The following is a 23,447-nucleotide window of genomic DNA, read 5'->3' as shown; positions in this document are numbered from 1 at the left end:
TCCATCCCCTCACTTTCAGTCTGTATGAGTCCCTAGATCTGAAGTGGGTCTCTTGTAGACAGCATATAGGGATCTTGTTTTTGTATCCAGTCAGCCAGTCTGTGTCTTTTGGTTGGAACATTTAATGGATTGATATTTAAGGTAATTATTGATACGTATGTTCCTATTACCATTTTACTAATTGTTTTGGGTTTTTTAATTTATGTACTTTATTTATTTTTGGCTGCGTTGGGTCTTTTGTTGCTGCACATGGGCTTTCTCTAGTTGTGGCGGGGGGGTTTCCCCCTTCGTTGTGGCGCTCAGCCTTCTCATTGCAGTGGCTTCTCTTCTTGTGAAGCATGGGCTCTAGGCACACTTGGGTTTCAGTAGGTGTGTCGCATGGGCTCAGTAGTTGTGTCTCGCCGGCTCTAGAGTGCAGGCTCAGTAGTTGTGGTGCATGGGCTTAGTTGCTCCACAGCATGTGGGATCTTCCCAAACCAGGGCTCAAACCCATGTCCCCTGCATTGGCAGGCGGATTCTTAACCACTGCACCACCAGGGAAGCCCCTTGGGTTTGTTTTTATAGGTCTTTTCTTTCTCTTGTGTTTCCTGCCTAGAGAAGTTCCTTTAGCTTTTGTTGTAAAGATGTTTTCTGTGGTGCTGAATTCTCTGAACTTTTGCTTGTCTCTAAAGCTTTTGATTTCTCCATCGAATCTGAATGAGATCCTTGCTGGGTAGAGTAATCTTGGTTGTAGGTTTTTCCCTTTCATCACTTTAAATATGTCCTGCCACTCCCTTCTGGCCTGCAAAGTTTCTGCTGAAAGATCAGCTGTTAGTCACATGTGAATTCCCATGTATGTTATTTGTTGCTTTTCCCTTCGTGTTTAATTTTTGTTAGTTTGATTAATATGTGTCTCGGCATGTTTATCCTTGGGTTTATGATGTATGGGACTCTGTGCGCTTCCTGGACTTGATTGAGTATTTCCTTTCCCATGTTGGGGAAGTTTTTGACTATATTCTCTTCAAATATTTTCTCAGACCCTTTCTTTTTTCTTCTTCTCCTGGGATGCCTATAATGCTAATGTTGGTGCCTTTAATGTTGTCCCAGAGGTCTCTAGACTGTCGTCCATTCTTTTCATTCTTTTTTCTTTATTCTGCTCTGTGACAGTTATTTCCACCATTCTATCTTCTAGCTCACTTATCCATTCTTCTGCCTCAGTTATTCTGATATTGATTCCTTCTAGAGTATTTTTTTTTTCATTTTTTGTGTTGTTCATTACTGTTTGTTTGCTCTTTAGTTCTTCTAGTTCCTTGTTAAATGTTTCTTGTATTTTCTCTATTCTATTTCCGAGATTTTGGATCATCTTTACTATCACTACTTTGAATTTTTTTTCAGATACATTGCCTATTTCCTCTTCATTTATTTGGTTTTGTGGGGTTTTATCTTGCTCCTTTGTCTGCAAGATATTTCTCTGTCTTCTCTTTTTGCCTAATTTACAGTATTTGAGGTCTCCTTTCCCTAGGCTGCAGAGGTGTAGTTCCTCTTGCTTCTGTTCTCTGCCCCCAGTGGTGGGGTTGACCCAGTGTGTTGTGTAGGCTTCCTGATGGGAGGGCCTGGTGCCTGTGTTCTGGTGGGTGGTGCTAAGAATTTTCCCTCTGATGAGCAGGGCCCGTATCAGGTGGTGAGTTTTGGGGTGTCTGTGAGCTTAGTATGACTTCAGGTAGTCTGTGTACTGATGGGTGGGTTTGTGTTCCTGCCTCTCTTGCTGTTTGGTGTGAGGTGTCCAGCGCTGGGAGCTGCAGGCAGTTGGGTGGAGCTGGGTCTTGGATTCAGTGAGAGGCCTCTGTGAGAGCTCTCGGTGATTAATCTTCCCTTGGATCAGAAATTCTCTAGTATTCCAGCGTCCAGGACTTCATGTTCCCACCCCAGAGCCTCAGGGCCAACTTCCGGTCGAGGAACCAGGACCCTGCAAGTCACTCGTCATGGCAGTAAAGGGGATATAAGAAAAAAAGTAATCAAAACCCCAGATAAATCATAAAACGTAGAATCAAACAAACAAAACAGAAACAAGGAAATACACACACACACACACACACACACACACACACACACACACACACGCAAGAAACAGAACCAAATAAAACAGAAAGGAAGGGAACAAAAGCAAAAGAACTGAAGAACGAAATCACACAATTTAAAAGAAAAGTAAAAAAAAACAAAAATGAAACCAAAGCAGAGTACCAACTGATATGTGAAGCTAAGAAAAAACAAACTGACAAAAATGATTTTAAAAAATTAAAAAAAGAGAAAGGGGAAACAAGACAGAACAATAGAAAAGCAATGTAGAAATAGAAACATAAAAAATTAAAATATGTATATTAAAGAATGAAAAAAAAGACAAAAAAATACCCCCAGAGAAATGGTAAAAACAAAATCAAACAAACAAAAAGAGAAACAAGGAAACACACACATGCAAAAGAAACAAAAACAGAACCAAATAAGACAAAAAGCAAGAGAACCACCAGACAAACAGAACCCCCAAATGAAATCAAACAATTTGAGTCAGAACTCAGAAAAAAAAAAACCTAAAAACAAAATGATAGCAGTGTGCCAATTGAAGAATAAAGCAAGGAAACAGAACAATCTGATAAAACTGATTTTAAGAAAATAAAATAAAATGAAAACGGAAAAAACACAGAACAACAGAAGAGGAAAGTAGAAATGGAAATATAAAAAAAAATAAAATATGCTATAAAACACGAAGATCTCAAAAGACTGAATAGGACTCCCCTGATGGCGCAGTGGTTGAGAGTCCACCTGCTGATGCAGGGGACACAGGTTCGTGCCACGGTCTGGGAAGATCCCACATGCTGTGGAGCAGCTGGGCCCATGAGCCATGGCTGCTGAGCCTGCGCGTCTGGAGCCTGTGCTCCACAACGAGAGAGGCCACAACAGTGAGAGGCCCGCGTACCACAAAAAAAGGAAAAAAAAAAAAGACTGAATAAAAAAAAATTTTTTTAATATGAAAACAGGGACTTCCCTGGTGGCGCAGTGGTTATGAATCTGCCTGCCAATGCAGGCGACATGGGTTAGAGCCCATGACCAGGAAGATCCCACACGCCACGGAGCAACTAAACCCATGTGCCACAACTAATGAGCCTGCGCTCTATAGCCCGCGAGCTACAACTACTGAGCCCATGTGCCACAACTACTAAAGCTCGCACACCTAGAGTATGTGCTTCGTAACAAAAGAAGCCACTGCAATGAGAAACCCACGCACCGCAATGAAGAGTAGCCCCCACTCGCTGTAACTAGAGAAAGCCCGCCTGCAGCAATGAAGACCCAATGCAGCCAAAAGTAAATAAATAAGTAAGTAAACAAATACTAAAACGACAACAAAAAACAAACAAAAAAAGTGCTTATATAAATTAAGTACACTTTTTTCAGAAGTATAGAAACTGAAATATTTTTCAAATTCAAGTGATCTAGGTTAATCTTTAGTAAATAAAAAGCTAAATTTGTTGGTTTAATTAAAATAAACACATCAGAGTAATCATTATTAAATATAATGCAGATATACAACTTTCATTTTATCTGGGTATAGTAGTCATAAGTTCAAGTTATCTGTTACAGAATTTGTTGGCAAGAAAAATAAATTAAGATTCTTTAAAACGTGGCAACAGGTCCAAAATGGAGTCACTTATGGTAAGCCCCACCAAACCAAGACTTCATTACTGTTTTGGCTTTCCCAGAAATGGAACCTTATACCAGTCAATCAGGAATTGCCTGATCAGCACTTGTTTGGTAATCTGCCTAATAGATCTCTTCTGTCCTCTGAAGAAAAGTAATCTGGCAATAACCAATCTACTTTGTTGCCTATATAACCTCCTTATTCCTACTCTCTTCCATGTATAAGTCATTTTCTACAGCTCTTCAGAGCTACTTTCTATCTGCTAGATTGGATACTGCCCAATTCATAAGTCACTGAATAAAGCCAATAAGATCTTTAAAATATATTCAGTTGAATTTTGTTTTTTAACAAGATGATGGTTAGCTGTTTAATGCCTCATGAAATTTTCATGAGTAATCTAACATAATTGTTAAGAATAAGTAAATTAAATCGAGGTAAGTAAAAGTTTACAAATGAACATTTCAATAATAACTATGCTTTATGGTATATCTACCTAAAAATAGTCTCCAAAATCTTTTTGGTAACTTGAAACCTTAAAGTAACTAAATTAAGTTAAATGATGAATATTCATTGAATATCTAGATAATTTCCATATAAGATAATATACTGAAACATTGGTTACTGAACATAGGCTTACCTACTTTTTATTACAGAGGAACCAAAGATATTTGGGTCAATTAGTCAATATATTTTATGGCAAATTAAAAAAATTTACTATGAAGAGGAATATACTTCTAGAAATTATGAAATGTATCTATAAATTTGCTAATCCACAGAATGGTAATGTAACAGGCAGTCCACAATTACTTCTTGGTTTTAACTAGAAATTAAGAATTCTAAGGGTTAAGAATTCTTATCAGTGTATGTAATTAAAACTTTCAAAGTAATAAGGGCAAAAGAAAACAACTGTTTATGAAAAGTGGGTAAGGATATTAGAATGTGTTTTTTGAATAAGGAAAGGTATGAAGGACATGTTTTTTTCCTGAGGGAAAAGGAAAGTAATTTTGTCCTAAAGTAGACTGGCTGGTTGTTCCAGAATGAAAGAGAAGAGAAAATACAGTACAAAACCTGAATGTATAGAAGGTTTGTGGAAAAGGACTCTTGAGAAAATAATTGTATGTGTGGTCAAGCTTGTTAAATTGGAATGAATTTATTTTTGTTTTTAAAGAGTGAGTCTTAATATCAAAATTACATTGGTGTAAAATCAGAATTTGGTTTTCTCTCTGTTAAAAAAAAACATTTTCTTGGACTATTGGTCTTATCTTGATAAGCTGTTGGGAAAGGTTTTTCTTTACCTTTTCGTAGTCTGCCTGGTCAACAAAGATTTTATGTCATGCCAAAATGATTTCCTCTGCTTCTTGTTGTCTTTATCAGGTCTTTGGTTACTTGGGAAAACTGAGTCTTCTCGATATTAAAAGTGTGAAGTTTTCTTCACAACTATGTCACCTTCTTTATTTGCCTTTAAAATCTTCTATTGTCACTTTGGTTAAATAAATAATTAGTTATTTCATAATGATCTATGATCCTATTTAATCAAATGCTCAAACCTTTTGACATTTTTGACAACTTCCCAAAACCAAATTATGAATGGAATCTTTTTAACCTTAAATTAACTTTGAGATTTCCCAGAGGGCTTCCGGAAAATCTCAAAGGTTTTGTCTCTCACCTGGTAAGATGTTAAAATTATTAGGTTTATTGGATATGGTGAAATACATGGGAAGCATTGTCAAATAAGTGATATTAAACCTTCTTAGGTTATATCTGTATGGATATATGTTTTTAATATGTGTTCCAGAAATTGTATGAAAGTCCTAGAAATCTAGTATGTCCTCGTATAATGTTATCAGTCATAATTCTGGTTATTATCTTGATATGTGTTATGTCACATAAATAACCAAATTTCATAGTCAATTTCATTATAATAAACTCTCATCAGGTATTTAATCATGGGCATTTAAAATGTTTTTTGTCATTTACAGACAGTTGTTGTTTTACTCTGATGCTTTTGCAAAAGTGATTCATCTTCAGAGAGATTCATGGAGAAAACTCTGAAAAGTACTATAGAATACAGGTTTCTGAAAAGTTTAAGGACATACTACTGACTGGGTAAGAATTTCCAGAGCTCTAATGGAAAAACTAGATTCAAGTAGAACAAGAATTAATAACATGGGTTGAATGAACTGATGGGGATGATTATAATTTTTATGACTTTTTATGTGAAACACTGCTGGTTCTTTAATGTTTTTATTTACAAGTTTAAAGAAACCTTTTTCTTTTAAGCTGTCTATGATGTATAGCAATTTGATAAAGTATACCTTTGTAAACAGAATTGAAACATTTCATTTTTCTCCGTATCTGATCCCTCCAGAATTAGGAAATTTGTTGAGTGTTCTTATTTTCATGGCTATTTAGTTATTTGTATAAATTCAGTAAGAATCTGTTTTTAGAATACAATTTGAAACATTGTTTATATTATGGCTTTGACAGAATATCATAATTCAGAATATGCATAGAATATAGACCACACAACTTTAAGGAACTGAGGCTGACTTTATGGAGCCAGTAAAGCCTCTTGGAAAACCAGCCTGTTACCTTGCTTGCTGCGTTCCCAGCAGCTTTCCCAGGTAAGGAAGGAAGGTCTCTTCCTGCAGGCCCGGAAACCTCAAGAAATTGAGGAGACTTCAAGAAGAAAGGAATTAACCCAGATCTATAGGTATTGTAGGCAAAGTTTGATGGCAAGTCTCAGGCTTGGCTTCTTAGCCTCAAGAGGCTTTTAAATGTCCAACTGAGATTCCTTATAAAAAGTTCCAGCAAAGAAAAATTTAAAATAGCCTCTGTGGCCAGTCACTACTCTTGCTACAGTTATGTAAACATCAGGCCAAGTTTAATGACACTAGACCTGTTTTGCAAACAAATTGGTCTTACTGTGATTATCTTTAATAGAAGTGAGAGAGTGGTTGTAGAGAGAAGAAGATGTTTAGTAAAAAAGTGTAAGACATCCTTGTGGATATCAGGTTCTATTCATGTTCATTATCTTTGAGGTTTTGTTATCTACCTGTAAATTGGACTGGATCCTGAATTCTTCCAGTTTCCTCAGATACTGGCTACAACTCTCCAAACTAACACTTCCAATTTTCTCCCACCCTTCTGACCTGAAATCAATAAGAACAAAGACTTCCTTTCAACCTCCTTGAAAGGGATCATACCATGTCCCCCTCACTATCCAGATAGCAGCCAAACTGCAGGCACTCGAATCTTGACCCAAGATTCAAGAGTCAAGTTTCAGGAATCACTTCCAGACTCTTGAAACTGCATAAGGGCTGGAGATCTAAACTTAAAATTGACTAGGGAGGTTCCTCAGCATCTTGAGGCATCTAGAGGTGGACAGCTCTCCCAAGATCACAGATCAAGATCCTCATCTCCAATATGAAACTCTTATTCCTCTTGCCTTTTTGGTACTTGCTTTTTCTCTCTGTTAATGCATGGGAAGACAATGCCTCTTAACTCTGGCAACTATTGCTGAATACAAGAAAAAGGCCATAGTTATACAACAGAGTCCCTAGACTTTTCTTGCTAAGATGGCTTTAGATAAGAGATTTCCTTTAGATTACTTATTGGCTGAACAAGGAGCAGTCTGTGCCATAACAAATACCTATTGTGGTACCTGGATAAACACCTCTGGTATTGTAGCCAATACAAGGAATTAGCAAACAAGACACTTAGCTAAAACAAGTTGATGCCTTTCCAGGTACATTCTTTGATTTATTTGATGCCAACTGGTTTGGTTCATGGGGGCCCTAGCTAAAGAGTATACATTACTCTCTTGGTATTATCCTCCTGATAGTCATCATTGTAGTCTCCCTGGTGCTCTGTGTTCTCTCAAAGGTCTTAAATGCATGTTCACAGCCATCAGATGGTCTCACTGTGCTTGAAGAAACAGGAACAAGATGAACAATGAGATAAATAGCAAAAGTAATTCTTCTGTGGACCTGATATCATAATCTACAAGTTTTCATGGTGAGACAGGAACAATTTTGGTGGTGACTGAGAGTGCCACTCATACCAAAAGGTGGAATTGTTAAAGTAATTAAACAAGGGGGCCATTAGAGGTGGCCCTAATGCCATGGTGGCCCATGTAAGCAAACCAAAATCTAAGCCTGTAAATGCCTCAAGGTTACAAAATCAAAAACCAAGGACAACCAACCACAAACAGCCAAGTGAGCTTTAAGCTGTTGCCAGCCAAATAATTTCTTTTCCTTGTTTCCGTACCTTTCCTAAGTAACCCATTCTCCTGGCTCCTGTCAGTGGAGCACTCCTATTCACTTCCCATTTGGTGCTCAATTAGAATCAATCTTTGTTCAATTAAATTTGTAAAAATTTTAATATGCCTCAGTTTATCTTTTAACAGAACTCAAGAAAAGAAGAATAGTCTATTATCTTTTCCCAGATATTTACCATCCTGTTCCTTTTCCTCTGCAAGTATAGTCATACTTCTGTCTAAAAATAAAATTTCATCTTTCTTATAGTGTTATACCCTGCCTTTCTTCACTAGCAACACAAATTGAATGTCATTCAATGTCAATAAACATCCATTTGCATCATAATTTCAGTGCTTACAAGAATACTAATGGCCCATAAAAACATGAAAGTATTAAAATTAGCCAACATTTGTTTTGGGTCAAGTAACATTTATTCTCAGAATTGCAGTGTGACATTTTTCATCCTTATTTTACAGATGAAGATAGTAAAGAACTGGGAGGTTAAGTACTTTGCCTAAGCTAGCATACTTAGAAAGTGACACATCATGGATTTGGACCCAAATAGCATGGCTCCAGAGCCCATGAATATTTAGGGTGATAGAACTTGAGGCACAGAAGCACACAGATTAACTATCAAGTTTCAGCCACATAAACCCAAACTGAGACACACTTACACATACAAATGCATTATCAAAAATTGTACTCAGCTTCTTTCCTCCATAAATGGGTATTCCTTGAATATATTTCCAAAACACTAAAATCTCAAGTAACCTATTTATCTATAAAAAGTATTTTCTATTTTCAAATTTTTCTCTTAATAAATTTTCCTGTTTACAATTCTTCAAACAATACAGAAATGTATATTTATAATATGAAATTACCCTGACTCTCCCTTCTGCTTGATACCTGTCCTTTGACCCAAAGTTGCCCACTCTCAATAGATTGGTGCATTTTCTCCAGATGTGTTTGTCTGTAGGTGAAATATTATCGTAATCAGAGATACACAAAAATATTTATTCATACATGTTTTCTTTTTCAGTATAGAATCCCATTATTCATATTCTGCAACTTGCCTTTTTTTCATTGAAAATAACAGCTCTTTATGTTTTCATGTATTTTGTTAGCTAATGTGTCTTCAAATGGTACTTGGTATATATATTGTTCTTTACATGAATACTCCATTTATATTTGTACTATCCATTGCTGTGAAGGGTAGCAGAACATGCCACCCAAAATATGCTTCTGTGGTGTAAGGAGTATTTTGAGCTGATTATTTTAAGAAACAGCAGACACAAGAAAATCTCTAAAAACAGAGTAGAAGTTACCCTTTTGTAAGGAACATTTACATTTATAACGGAAATCTCCACTAGTAAGTGTCTCCCTCTCTGTTCTTCCCTCTGAAGGAGGACTTGAAATCACATGAAACACTTGTCAATGGAGAAGGAACCAACTTTAATCGGCATAACAAACCTTACCCTTGTTAACCTTGCTTTTCTTGGTAACCTCGAATAACTGGCCTCTCCTCCCACCCCCAACATCTTTCTTTGCCTTTGGCTGAAGACTGTTTTTAAGGTGGTGGCATGGGCCATCTCAAGGAGTTATTCAGTTTCCCTGGGAATCTCCCACGTGTACATGAAGTATACATATTAACAAACTTATTTGTTTTTCTCTTGTTAATGTCTTTTATTACAGGGGGTCTCAGCCAAGAGCTCGAACGGTAAAGGGAAAATTATTTTTCCTCTCCTACCATTTTGGCAACCATGAAGGGCTCCACTGGGGCACCTCACTTGCTCTGGAGTCTACAGATGGGATCCTGAAAAACTGGCAGAAGCTGGCTAAGGGTAAGAATTCTTACCAAAGTCAGCTCTCCTGGATCTCTGTCTGTAGTGTCCAGTCAAGAGGGGAAGGTTAAAATCTTACAGTGTCTCTTCATTTCCAAATTCCAATTGGCAGAAGAAAGACATTTGTAAGATTTAATTCTTTGAATTGTGACTGGTGAATTTGGTTTTAGGTACCCGTTGGCTATTGATCCTTTTCCTCCCAGGGACAGCTATCACTTTCCTGTTTGTCTTGTATGTTCTGAGAACTTGGCTTGGCTTTCTGCCTGCCCAGGGCACATAGGTTGTCATTTCTTGTGTGTGCGGGTGTCTCGAACGTCAGGATGTAGGCCCCGAGAATATAGTCAGAAAGAAATGTGGGTTGCACCCCATTTGCAGCTAGTGTCCTACTGACTGTTGCCTACTCTTAGGGGGCATATCGATAATTACCTTGAATGTAAATGGATTAAATGCTCCAACCAAAAGAAACAGACTGGCTGAATGGATACAGATACGAGACTCATATATATGTTGTTTACAAGAGACCCACTTCAGACCTAGGGACACATACAGACTGAAAGTGAGGGGATGGAAAAAATATATACCATGCAAATGGAGATCAAAAGAACGCTGGAGTAGCAATACTCATATCAGATAAAATAGACTTTAAAATAAAGACTGTTACAAGAGATAAGGAAGGACACTACGTAATCAAGGGATCGATCCAAGAAGAAGACATAACAATTGTAAATATTTATGCACCCAACATAGGAGCACCTTGATACATAAGGCAAATGCTAACAGCCATAAAAGAAGAAATCGACCATAACACAATAATAGTGGGGGACTTTAACACCCCACTTACACCAACGGACAGATCATCCAGACAGAAAATAAATAAGGAAACACAAGCTTTAAATGACACAGTAGACCAGATAGATTTAATTGATATTTATAGGACATTCCACCCACAAGCAGCAGAATACATTTTCTTCTCAAGTGCACACGGAACATTCTCCAGGATAGATCACATCTTGGGTCACAGATCAAGCCTCGGAAAATTTAAGAAAATTGAAATCATGTCAAGCATCTTTTCTGACCACAATGCTATGAGAGTAGAAATCAATTACAGGAAAAAATATATATAAAAAACACAAACACATGGAGGCTAAACAATATGCTACTAAATAAGAGATCACTGAAGAAATCAAAGAGGAAATTAAAAACATACATAGAAACAAATGACAAAGAAAAAGAAGGAACATTTAAACAATAATTATCCTAGGCCTTTGATAATAGGCAAATATGCACCAAAACTCATTCTTAGAGAAAATTTACATCTTTTCTCAGTGCCTTTGACATGTTGACTTTCAACTCTGTCTTCTCTAGGACCTGAGAGCATCTCTTTTAAATGCAAAGTTCAGGGAGGTGATTCTTGTCAGAAATTAAAGAAATAAAAAAGGAGCTATTTGGAAACTAGACAAATGAAAAAATCTTAAAAGTCTTCTCTACAAATAGTGGTAAAAAGCTTTAGCCATCTGAGCAGATAACCTTAACTTTTCCATCTGCCAGAAACACAGTTTGAATCCAAGTGTTCTATTATAAATTAGTGAGTTTTAAACTATTGTACCTATATCATTGCTAAATTTTAAAATGAAAGCTATATCTTTATTTGTCTGTATGTCTATGTGTATGTTAGAGATGTGTGATACTGCTCTACCTCCAAATGGTAAAAGATTTGTAAAAGATCTCTATTTGATTGGCTTAAAGTAAAATAAGTACTTATATAAATTAAGTATCGCTAAACTCTCAGAAATAAAATAGAAACTAACACAAATGTTTTTCAAGTTCACATGATCTGAGATAATCTAAAGTAAATAAAAACTAGTTTGTTTGTTGGATTAATTAAGACAGACATGTCTTCAGAGGTATCAACATTAAATATAATGCACATACAACTTTTGTTCTACCTAGATGTACGAGTCATAAGTTCATGTTATGTCTTACAATATTTGCCAGCAAGAAAAATAACAAGATTATGGCTAGCTGCTTAATATCTTGTTAAAATTTCATGAGTGATCTCAACATAATTGTTAAGAGCAAGTGAATTAAGTAAATGTACATAAGATAAAAGTGTATAAAAGAACTTTCAAACAGTAATTATTTTTTTAAAAAATATTTATTTAATTTATTTTTGGCTGTGTCAGGTCTTAGTTGTGGCACGTGGGATCTTTCATTGTGGCACGCAGGCTCTTCATTGCAGCACGCGAGCTTCTCTCTAGTTGTGGTGTGTTGACTCCAGAGCACGTGGGCTCAGTAGTTGGGGTGCGCAGACTCTCTAGTTGTGGTGCATGGGCTCCAGAGTGTGTGGGCTCTGTACTTGTGGAGTAATTATGTTTTATAATGTCTCCTTAAAAATAGTTTCCCAAATTAGTAACTTTTAGTAACTTACAACCTTAGAATTTTGCTGAGTTAAATTATGGATATTCTTGTAATATCTAGATCATTTCAAAATAATACACTGAAACATTAATGGCTAAACATACGTCTAGGTTTACCTACTTTTGTCCCCTTATTAAAAAGGAACAAAAGATATTTGGTCTTGTTAGCAAAAATGTCTTGTGCCACATTGAAAGTTTGTACTATGAGGAAGCACATGCTTTTAAAAATTATCAAATGTATTCATAAATTTGCCAATCTACAAACTGTTGGTATGGAACAGACAGTTCACAATTGCTTACTTCCTAGTTTTCACTAGAGCTTACGGTTTGTAAGCATTAAGAATTCTAATTAATACATATAATTAAAACTGCTAAAATTACTATGGGAAATTATTTCATCTCTGTATGTAAGAAAAGTAGGATGTTTGGGGATAAGAAAAGGTGTGAGGTATGGAGATGCATTTTTGGTAAAGGAAAAGGTAATTTTGTCCTACAGTAGAATGACTTGTTGTTTCAGAATGAGAAAGAGGAGAATACAGGACACACTAAATGGATATAGAAAGTAGAGGAGAGAGAAAGAGAAATTTACTTTGTATGGTCGAGCTGGCTAAAATTGAATGAATTTATTATAAAGGTTTAATTTTTTATTTTATTTTTTTGGATATTTTTTTAACTTTTTATTTTATATTGGTGTATAGCTCATTAACAATGTTGTGATAGTTTCAGGTGCACAGCAAAGCGACTTGGCCATACATATACATGTATCCATTCTCCCCGAAACTCCCCTCCCATTCAGGCTGCCACATAACATTGAGCAGTTCCCTGTGCTATACAGTACACCCTTGTTGGTGATCCATTTTAAATATAGCAGTGTGTACATGTCAATCCCAAACTCCCTAACTATCCCTTCCCTCCATCCTTCCCTCCTGGTAACCATAAGTCTGTTCTGTAAGTCTGTGATCTGTTTCTGTTTTGGAAATAAGTTCGTTTGTATCATTTCTTTTTAGATTCCCCATATAAGCGATATCATGCAATATTTCTCTTTCCTGTCTGACTTACTTCACTCAGTATGACAGTCTCTAGGTCCATCCATGTTGCTGCAAATGGCATTATTTCATTCCTTTTTACGGCTGGGTAATATTCCATTGTATATCTGTACCACAACTTCTCTATCCATTCCTGTGTCGATGGACATTTAGGTTGCTTCCATGTCTTGGCTATTGTAAACAGTGCTACAATGAACATTGTGGTGTGTGCATCCTTTTGGACCATGTTTTTCTCTGGATGAATACCGAGGGGTAGGATTGCAAGATCATATGGTAGCTCTATTTTTAGTTCTTTAAGGAACCTCCATACTGTTCTCCATAGTGGCTGTACCAATTTACATTCCCACCAACAGTGTAGGAGGGTTCCCTTCTCTCCACACCCTCTCCAGCATTTATTGTTTGTAGACTTTTTGGTGATGGCCATTCTGACTGGTGTGAGGTGATATCTCATCGTAGTTTTGATTTGCATTTCTCTAATAATTAGCGACGTTGAACATCTTTTCCTGTGTTTGTTGGCAATCTGTATGTCTTCTTTGAAGAAATGTCTATTTAGGTGCTCTGCCCATTTTTGATTGGGTTGTTTGTTTGGACGATATTAAGCCACATGAGCTATTTGTATATTTTGGAGACTAATCCCTTGTCAATCAGATTATTTGCAAACATTTTCTCCCAATCTGTGGGTTGTCTTTTCGTTTTATTTATGGTTTCCTTTGCTGTGCAAAAGCTTTTGAGTTTAATTAGGTCCCATTTGTTTATTTTTCTTTTTATTTCCATTACTCTGGGAGACGGATTGAAAAAGATATTGCTGCAATTTATGTCAGTGTGTTCTGCCTATGTTTTCCTCTAGGAGTTGTCCCGTCTCATATTTAAGTCTTTAATCCATTTTGACCTTATTTTTGTGTATGGTGTTAAAGAATGATATAATTTTATTTTTCTTACATGTAGCTGTTCAGTTTTTCCAGCAACATTTGTTGAAGGGACTGTCTTTCCACTATCGTATAGTCTTGCCTCCACTGTCATAGATTAATTGATCATAGGTGCATGGGTTTATTTCTGGGCTTTCTATCCTGTTCCATTGATCTATATTTCTATTTTCATGCCAGTACCATACTGTTTTGATGACTGTAACTTTGTAGTATAGTCTGAAGTCAGGGAGCCTGATTCCTCCAGCTCCATTTTTCTTTCTCAAGATTGCTTTGGCTATTCAGGGTCTTTTGTGTCTCCATACAAATTTTAAGATATTTTGTTCTGGTTCTGTGAAAAAATGCCATTGGTAATTTGATAAGAATTGCATTGAATCTGTAGATTGCCTTGGGTAGTGTAGTCATTTTGACAATATTGATTCTTCAAATCCAGGAACATCGTATATCCTTCCATCTGTTTGTCTCTTCTTCGATTTTTCCATCAGCATCTTATAGTTTTTGGAGTACAGGTCTTTTGTCTCCTTAGGTAGGTTTATTCCTAGGTATTTTATTCTTTTTGATGTGATGGTAAATGGGATTGTTTCTTGAATTTCACATTCTGATCTTTCATTGTTAGTGTATAGAAATGCCACAGTTTTCTGTGTATTAATTTTGTAGCCTGCAACTTTACCAGATTCACTGATGAGCTCTAGTAGTTTTCTGGTAGCATCTTTAGGATTTTCTATACATAGTATCATCTGCAAACTGTGACAGTTTTACTTCTTTTCCAACTTGGATTCCATTTATTTCTTTTTCTTCTCTGATTGCCATAGCTAGGACTTCCAAAAACTATGTTGAATAAAAGTTGTGAGAGTGGACATCCTTGTCTTGTTCCTGATTGAAGTGGAAATGCTTTCAGCTATTCACTATTGAGTATGATGTTAGCTGTAGGTTTGTCATATGAGGCCTTTATTGTGTTGAGCTATGTTCCCTCTGTGCCAACTTTCTGGAGAGTTTTTATCATAAATGGGTGCTGAATTTTGTCCAAAGCTTTTTCTGCATCTATTGAAATGATCATGTGGTTTTTACTTTTCAATTTGTTGATGTGGTGTATCACACTGATTGATTTGTTGATATTGAAAAATCGATGCATCCCTGGGATAAATCCCACTTGATCATGTTGTATGAACCATTTAATGTATTGTTGGATTCGAATTGCTAGTATTGTGTTGAGGATTTTTGCATCTATGTTCATCAGTGATATTGGCCAGTAATTTTCTTTTTTTGTGGTATCTCTGTCTGGTTTTGGTATCAGGGTTATGGTGGCCTCACTTGAATGAGTTTGGGAGTGTTCCTTCCTCTGCAATTTTTGGGAACAGCTTGAGAAGGATAGGTGTTAGCTCTTCTCTAAATGTTTGATAGAATTCACCTGTGAAGCCATGTGGTCCTGGGCTTTTGTTTGTTGGAAGATTTTTAATCACAGTCTCAATTTCAGTGCTTGTGATTGGTCTGTTCATATTTTCTATTTGTTCCTGGTTCAGTCTTGGGAGACTGGACCTTAGTAAGAATTTGTGCATTTCTTCCTGGTTGTCCATTTTATTGGCATAGAGTTGCTTGTAGTAATGTCTCATGATCCTTCATATTTCTGTCGTGTCAGTTGTAACTTCTCCTTTTTCATTTCTAATATTATTGATTTGAGTCCTCTCCCTTTTTTTCTCGATTAGTCTGTCTAAAGGTTTATCAATTCTGTTTATCTTTTTAAGGAACCAGCCTTTAGTTTCATTGATCTTTGCTGTTGTCTTCTTTGTCTCTATTTCATTTATTTCTGACCTGATCTTTATGATTTCTTTCCTTCTACTAACTTTAGGTTTTCTTTGTTCTTTCTCTAGTTGCTTTTGGTGTAAGGTTAGGTTGTTTATCTGAGATTTTTCTTGTTTCCTGAGGTAAGATTGTATTGCTATAAACTTTCCTCTGAGAACGGCCTTTGCTGAATCCCATAGGTTTTGGATCATTGTGTTTTCATTTTCATTTGTCTCTAGGTATTTTTTTTATTTTCCCTTTGATTTCTTCAGTGAACCATTGCTTGTTTAGTGGCATATTGTTTAGCCTTCGTGTGTTTGTGTTTTCTATAGTTTTTTTCTTGTAGTTTATTCCTAATCTCATAGCATTGTGGCTGGAAAAGATGCTTGATATATTTTCAATTTTCTTAAATATACCAAAGCTTGCTTTGTGACCCAGCATGTCATCAGTCCTGGAGAATATTCCACGTGCACTTGAGAAGAATGTGTATTCTGCTGCTTTTGGATGAAATGCTCTATGAATATCAATTAAGTCCATGTGGTCTAATGTGTCATTTAAGAACTGTATTTCCTTATTGATTTTCTGTCCGGATGATCTGTCCATTGATGAAAGTGGGGTATTAAAGTCCCCCACTCTTACTGTGTTACTGTCAATTTCTCCCTTTATTGCTGTTAATATTCCCCTTAAATATTGAGGTGCTCCTATGTTGGATGCATATATATTTACAATTGTTATATTTTCTTCTTGAATTGATCTCTTGATCATTATGTAGTGTCCTTCTTTGTCTCTTATAACAGTCTTTATTTTAAAGTCTACTTTTTTCTGATACGAGTATTGCGACTCCAGCTTTCTTTTGATTTCCATTTGCATGGCATACCTTCTTCCATCCCGTCACTTTCAGTCTGTATGTGTCCCTAGGTCTGAGGTGGGTCTCTTGTAGACAGCATATATACGGGTCTTGTTTTTGTATCCATTAAGCCAGTCTGGGTGTTTTGGTTGGTGCATTTAGTCCATCTACATTTAAGGTAATTATCGATATGTGTGTTCTATTGCCATTTTCTTAATTGTTTCGGGTTTGTTTTTGTAGGTCTTTTTTCTTCCCTTCCTCTTTGGTCTCTTCCCTTGTGATTTGCTGACCATCTTTAGTGTTGTGTTTGGGTTACTTTTTCTTTTTTGTGTGTGTATCTATTGTAGTTTTTGGGTTTGCTGTTCGCATGAAGTTTTTTTTTTTTTTTTTAACATCTTTATTGGGGTATAATTGCTTTACAATGGTGTGTTAGTTTCTGCTTTATAACAAAGTGAATCAGTTATACATATACATATGTTCCCATATCTCTTCCCTCTTGCGTCTCCCTCCCTCCCACCCTCCCTATCCCACCCCTCCAGGCTGTCACAAAGCACCAAGCCAATATCCCTGTGCCATGCGGCTGCTTCCCACTAGCTATCTACCTTACTACGTTTGTTAGTGTGTATATGTCCATGACTCTCTCTCGCCCTGTCACAGCTCACCCTTCCCTCTCCCCATAACCTCAAGTCCGTTCTCTAGGAGGTCTGCGTCTTTATTCCTACCTTACCCCTAGGTTCTTCATGACATTTTTTTTTCTTAAATTCCATATATATGTGTTAGCATACGGTATTTGTCTTTTTCTTTCTGACTTACTTCACTCTGTATGACAGACTCTAGGTCTATCCACCTCATTACAAATAGCTCAATTTCGTTTCTTTTTATGGCTGAGTAATATTCCATTGTATATATGTGCCACATCTTCTTTATCCATTCATCCAATGATGGGCACTTAGGTTGTTTCCATCTCCGGGCTATTGTAAATAGAGCTGCGATGAACATTTTGGTACATGACTCTTTTTGAATTTTGGTTTTCTCAGGGTATATGCCCAGTAGTGGGATTGCTGGGTTATATGGTAGTTCTATTTGTAGTTTTTTAAGGAACCTCCATACTGTTCTCCATAGTGGCTGAACCAATTCACATTCCCACCAGCAGTGCAAGAGTGTTCCCTTTTCTCCACACCCTCTCCAGCATTTATTGTTTCTAGATTTTTTGATGATGGCCATTCTGACTGGTGTGAGATGATATCTCATTGTAGTTTTGATTTGCATTTCTCTAATGATTAATGATGTTGATGTTTCATGTGTTTGTTGGCAGTCTGTATATCTTCTCACATGAAGTTTTGATATAGCTGTCTATATATGTACAGGGTTGTTTTAAGTTGCTAGACTCTTTCCCACCTAGAGGAGTTCCTTTAGCATTTTTTGCAAAGCTGGTCTGGTGGTGCTGAATTCTCTTTGCTTTCGCTTGTCTGTAAAGCTTGTGGTTTCTCCATTAAATCTGAATTAGAGCCTTGCTGCGTAGAGTATCTTGGCTATAGGTTCTTCCCTTTCATCACTTTAAACATATTGTGCCATTCCCTTCTGGCTTTCAGAGTTTCTGCTGAGAGATCAGCTGATAACCTTATGGGAGTTCCCTTGTATGTTATTTGTCATTTTTCCCTTGTTGCTTTTAGTATTGTTTCTTTGTCTTTAATTTTTGTCAGTTTGATCACTATGTGTCTCGGCGTGTTCCTCCTTGGGTTTTTCCTGCCTGGAACTCTATGCTTCCATGACTTGGTTGACTGTTTCCTTTCACATGTTAGGGAATTTTTCAGCTATTATCTCTTCAAATATTTTATTGGGTCCTTTCTCTCTCCTCCTTCTGTGACCCCTGTAACGCCCATGTTGATGTGTTTAATGTTGTCCCAGAGGTCTCTTAGGCTGTCTTCATTTCTTTTTTCTTTATTCTGTTCCACGGCTGTGATTTCCACCATTCTGTCTTCCAGGTTACTTATCCGTTCTTCTGCCTCAGTTATTCTGTTATTAATTCCTTCTAGTGTATTTTTAATTTCAGTTATTGTATTGTTCATCTCTGTTTGTTCTTTAGTTCTTCTAGGTCTTTTTCAAACATTTCTTGCATCTTCTCCATCCTTGCCTCCATTGTTTTTCCAAGATCCTGGATCACCTTCACTTTCACCATTCTGAATTCTTTTTCTTGAAGGTTTCCTATCTCCACTTCATTTAGTTCTTTTTCTGGGGTTTTATCTTGTTCCTTCATCTAGGACATAATCATTTTGTCTAACTTTCTGTGGTTGTGGTTTTCATTCTGCAGGCTGCAGGATTGTAATACTTCTTGCTTCTTCTGTCTGCCCTCTGGTGGATGAGGCTATCTAAGAGGCTTGTGCAAGCTTCCTGATGAGTGGAACTGGTGGTGGGTAGGCAGGGCATGCTCAGTAAAACTTTAATCCACTTGTCTGCTGATGGGAGGGGTGTGTTCCCTCCATGTTGGTGTTTGGCCTGAGGCAACCCCCGCACTGGAGCCTGCAAGCTGTTTGGTGGGGCTAATGGGGGCCTCCGGGAGGGTTCACACCAAAGAGTACTTCCCAGAACTGGTGCTGCCAGTGTCCTTGCCCCCATGATGAGCCAAAGCCGCCCCCCACCTCTGCAGGAGACCCTCCAACACTAGCAGGTAGGTTTGGTTCAGTCTCCTGTGGGGTCACTGCTCCTTTCCCCTGGGTCCTGGTGTGCATGAGACTTTGTGTGTGCCCTCCAAGAGTGGAGTCTCTTGTTTCCCCCAGCCCTGTGGAAGTCCTGCAATCACATCCTGCTGGCCTTCAAAGTCCGGTTCTCTGGGGATTCCTTCTCCTGTTGCCGAGACCCCAGGTTGGGAAGCCTGACACGTGGCTCACAACCTTCACTCCAGTGGGAGAACTTCTGTAGTATAATGGTTCTCCAGTTTGTGAGTCGCCCACCCAGCAATTATGGGATTTGATTTTTTCATGATTGTGCCTCTCCTACCATCTCATTGTGGCTTCTCCTTTGTCTTTGGATGTGGGGTATCTTTATTTGTGGGTTCCAGCGTCTTCCTCTCAATGGTTATTCAGAAGATAGTTGTGATTCCAGTACTCTGGCAAGAAGGGGTGAGCACACATCCTTCTACTCCCCCATCTTGAGCCAATCTTCCATAAATGTTTAAATAATAAGCTTTAATATCAATAGTATATTTTTGTTAAAATAAAACTTAATTTTCTTTCATCTGCTATGAAGACAGGGTTTCTTTGACTGTAGGTCTGCTCTTGATAAGAGATTGGGAAAGGTTTTTCTGTACCTTTTAAATAATCTGCCTAGAAAGGTGATAGTTTTTCTCTTTCCAAAATAATTTCCTGTGCTTCATGTTGTGTTTATCATGTCTTTAATTACATAAGAAAACAGTCTTCTCAGTATTAAAATAGCTACGTTTTGCTCACAACTATGTAACCTGCTGTATTTGCTTTTAAATTCTTTTATTGTCACTTTGGTTAAATAGATAATTAAGTATTGTTCCATAATGATCTGTGATCCCATTTAGTCAAATGTCCCTTTCTCTTAAACTATCTATAACCCCATGTTACTTTGGGGATCTCAAGAAGAGATAAAAAGAGCAAAAATCATTAGAAAACCTTGGTGTCTACTATTCATGGATAAGTACTCTTAAGAGGTGAGTGTATATTTGTTTTCAGAAATTTTGTTATGCAAATATAACCTGCATTTTTAAGATGAGCAATGAGATGATACCCTACATACGGTTTTGTAAACTGCTTTTTTTCTACAAACATCATATTATGGAGGTCAATTCAAGCCAATCAGTATAAGCCCACATAATAATAAAATGGCCTTAAGCACTAATGGTCAATTTAGGTATGATAATAATAAGAATGGTTAATATTATTACTGACTTCCTCTGGCCCTACAGTGTTGTAAGTGCTAAACCTATACTTGGTCATTTAATTCCCACCACGTCCTGTGAGGAGAAGCTACTGTTTCTGAACTGTAACCATCAGGGAACTGAGGCACAGTGATGGCAGTGCTAGCCAGTCACAAGATTAAGATATGAACCAGTTCTGCGTGGCAGCTGAGCCCCACACCTAACTAGTGCACACTAGTGCTTCTCATCTGATAAGACCCTCAACATTACTGTTCATCAGGGCACAGCGAAATAAAACTAACGTCCCATGGTTTTTTCTCAGTTAGCTGGGCAAAAGTTTAAACAACAGATCTTAATCAGTGTGGTTTGGAATTTGGAGACCTGTGTCCTGTTATATTGTGGAAGGGGCTCCTCCAACATTCTGTCTCCCTTCCTGTGCCTCAGGGATGTTCCCCTACTAAAGTGGATAACTTCCCTGTGCTTGGAGCAGAAAATGTTTATTTTTCTCCAGCCTTTTTAATATTTTGTATAATTTCAAGGGCAATGGGAATTTATTACAGTTAAAAATAGATAACATACAAAGGGAAATAAGATAATAATACCTCAAAGCCCACCATCTGAAGAAAAGCCCTTCTAGGCGCTTAGCGCCGAGCCGGCTGAGAGGAAGATGTGTTGGGTGCAGGGCTTGGGCTGCTGCTCTCGCCCCTTCGGTCACCGCCCCTGGAAACCCCTTTTGTAAAGCCTATACAGTTCAGACCCCCGAGAGTATGTCTCCAACTGCTGCTACAGAGGTTTATTCAAAAGCTTTAGCTGTTTGTCATGGACCACTGGACCTCTGTGACTTTCTGATCAAAGCTCGTGAGCTAAAGGACGATGAACATCACAGAAGAGTCATACAGTGTTTGCGGGAATTACATGAGGACCTTAAAGGATACAGTATAGAGGCAGAAGGCCTTTTCTTTCTAAGGTGCAGGGAAAACAATGATGATGGATGTGTTTTATGCTTATGTGGAAATGAAGAGGAAAAAACGGGTTCATTTTCATGGTTTCATGCTAGATGCTCACAAAAGAATATACCGCCTTAAACAGAGTTTGCCATAAAGGAAACCAGGACTCATGGCTAAATCATACGATCCAATAGCTCCTATAGCTGAAGAAATCAGTGAAGAAGCATGTCTCTTATGCTTTGATGAATTTCAGGTCACTGACATTGCTGATGCCATGATTCTGAAACAGCTTTTTGAAAATCTGTTCAAAAATGGAGGTCGTCGGGCTTCCCTGGTGGCGCAGTGGTTGAGAGTCCGCCTGCCAATGCAGGGGACACGGGTTCGTGCCCCAGTCCAGGAAGATCCCACATGCCGCGGAGTGGCTGGGCCTGTGAGCCATGGCCGCTGAGCCTGCGCATCCGGAGCCTGTGCTCCGCAACGGGCGAGGCCACAACAGTGAGAGGCCCGTGTACCGAAAAAAAAAAAAAATGGGGTCGTTGTTGTGGCAACATCCAACAGGCCACCAAATGTTCTCTATTAAAATGGACCCCAAAGAGCTAACTTTGTACCATTCATAGCTGTCCTGAAGGTCTCTGAGGCAATGAGAGAGAGGAATGCATGTATGTGGGCAATGCTGTATTTCTTTCTGGAATACTGTAATATGGTCCAGCTAGATTCTGGGATAGATTATCGGAAAAGGGAACTTCCTGCTGCAGGAGAACTCTACTATCTCACAAGTGAAGCTAATGTGGAGGCTGTCATGGATAAGTTGTTTGATGAGCTGGCTCAGAAACAAAGTGATTTAACTAGACCAAGGATTCTAAAAGTGCAAGGCAGAGAGCTGCGGCTGAATAAGGCCTGTGGAACCGTTGCCGACTGCACATTTGAAGAGCTATGTGAGAGAGATCCCATCCAGGATACCACATTACCTTTAGTCATCATGCCTCCTTAGATTCCTCTTAGTTGTGACACTTTCTCAGACTTTCCTTCTTTTTGATGACCCTGACAGTTTTGGGGAATACTCGTCAGTTATTTTGTAGACTGTCCCTCGAATGGGATTTGTCTGATGTTTTTCTCATGATTTGACTGGAATTGTGGGCTTTGGGAAGAAGACCACAGAGGTCAAGTGCTCTTTTCATCAGATCATATCAAGGGCACATATGATCAATGTGACTTAACACTGTTGATGTTAACCTTGATCACACTTGTCTGAGGTAGTGTTTGTCTCCACTATAAAGTTACTCTTTTCCCCCTCTTTCCATAGTGAACTCTTTGGAAGGAAGTTCTTGCTGAGTTTTCATGTAGCAGCAAAGAAGAAAATCCACAACTATTTAACAAGGCTGTTAAAATACTTTCCCCTTTTCCAGCTACATATTTGTGTGAGGCTAGATTTTCTTATATGACTCAACCAAAGCAACATATAACAATAGTCTGACTGTAGAAGCAGGTATGAGAATTCCACTATCTCCTATTATGCCAGACATTAAAGAGATTTGCCCAAAGTATAAAACAATGCTACTCTTCTTACTATTTTCATTTTAGAAGTATAATTATTTTCATAAAAATGTTATTTCTGTTAATTTTATAGGTTGAATATAATGGTTTTATCATTGTTATTTTAAATAAATTAATAAATATTTTATTTAAAAAAAGCCCTTCTAATGTTTTCATCTGCATTATATTCCTCCAGAATTATACTTATGCAGGTGTTATATATTTATACATGTATGCATACATTTATATATTTACATACAAATCATAAGATCTCATCTTACACTTAATTTTATAACTTATCT

General features: G+C 37.6%; 1 pseudogene; it reads left to right on the top strand.

The window, feature by feature from the left end:
• The first annotated feature begins 19,705 nt into the window (after positions 1 to 19,705).
• Positions 19,706 to 23,159, top strand: LOC132418113 (AFG1-like ATPase pseudogene; annotated as a pseudogene).
• Positions 23,160 to 23,447: the final 288 nt, after the last annotated feature.

The sequence above is a fragment of the Delphinus delphis genome, chromosome X (genome assembly GCF_949987515.2).
Source record: "Delphinus delphis chromosome X, mDelDel1.2, whole genome shotgun sequence".
Classification (NCBI taxonomy): domain Eukaryota; kingdom Metazoa; phylum Chordata; class Mammalia; order Artiodactyla; family Delphinidae; genus Delphinus; species Delphinus delphis.
Note: the sequence above shows the minus strand (reverse complement) of the source record. Positions and strands in the feature narration are given on the sequence as shown.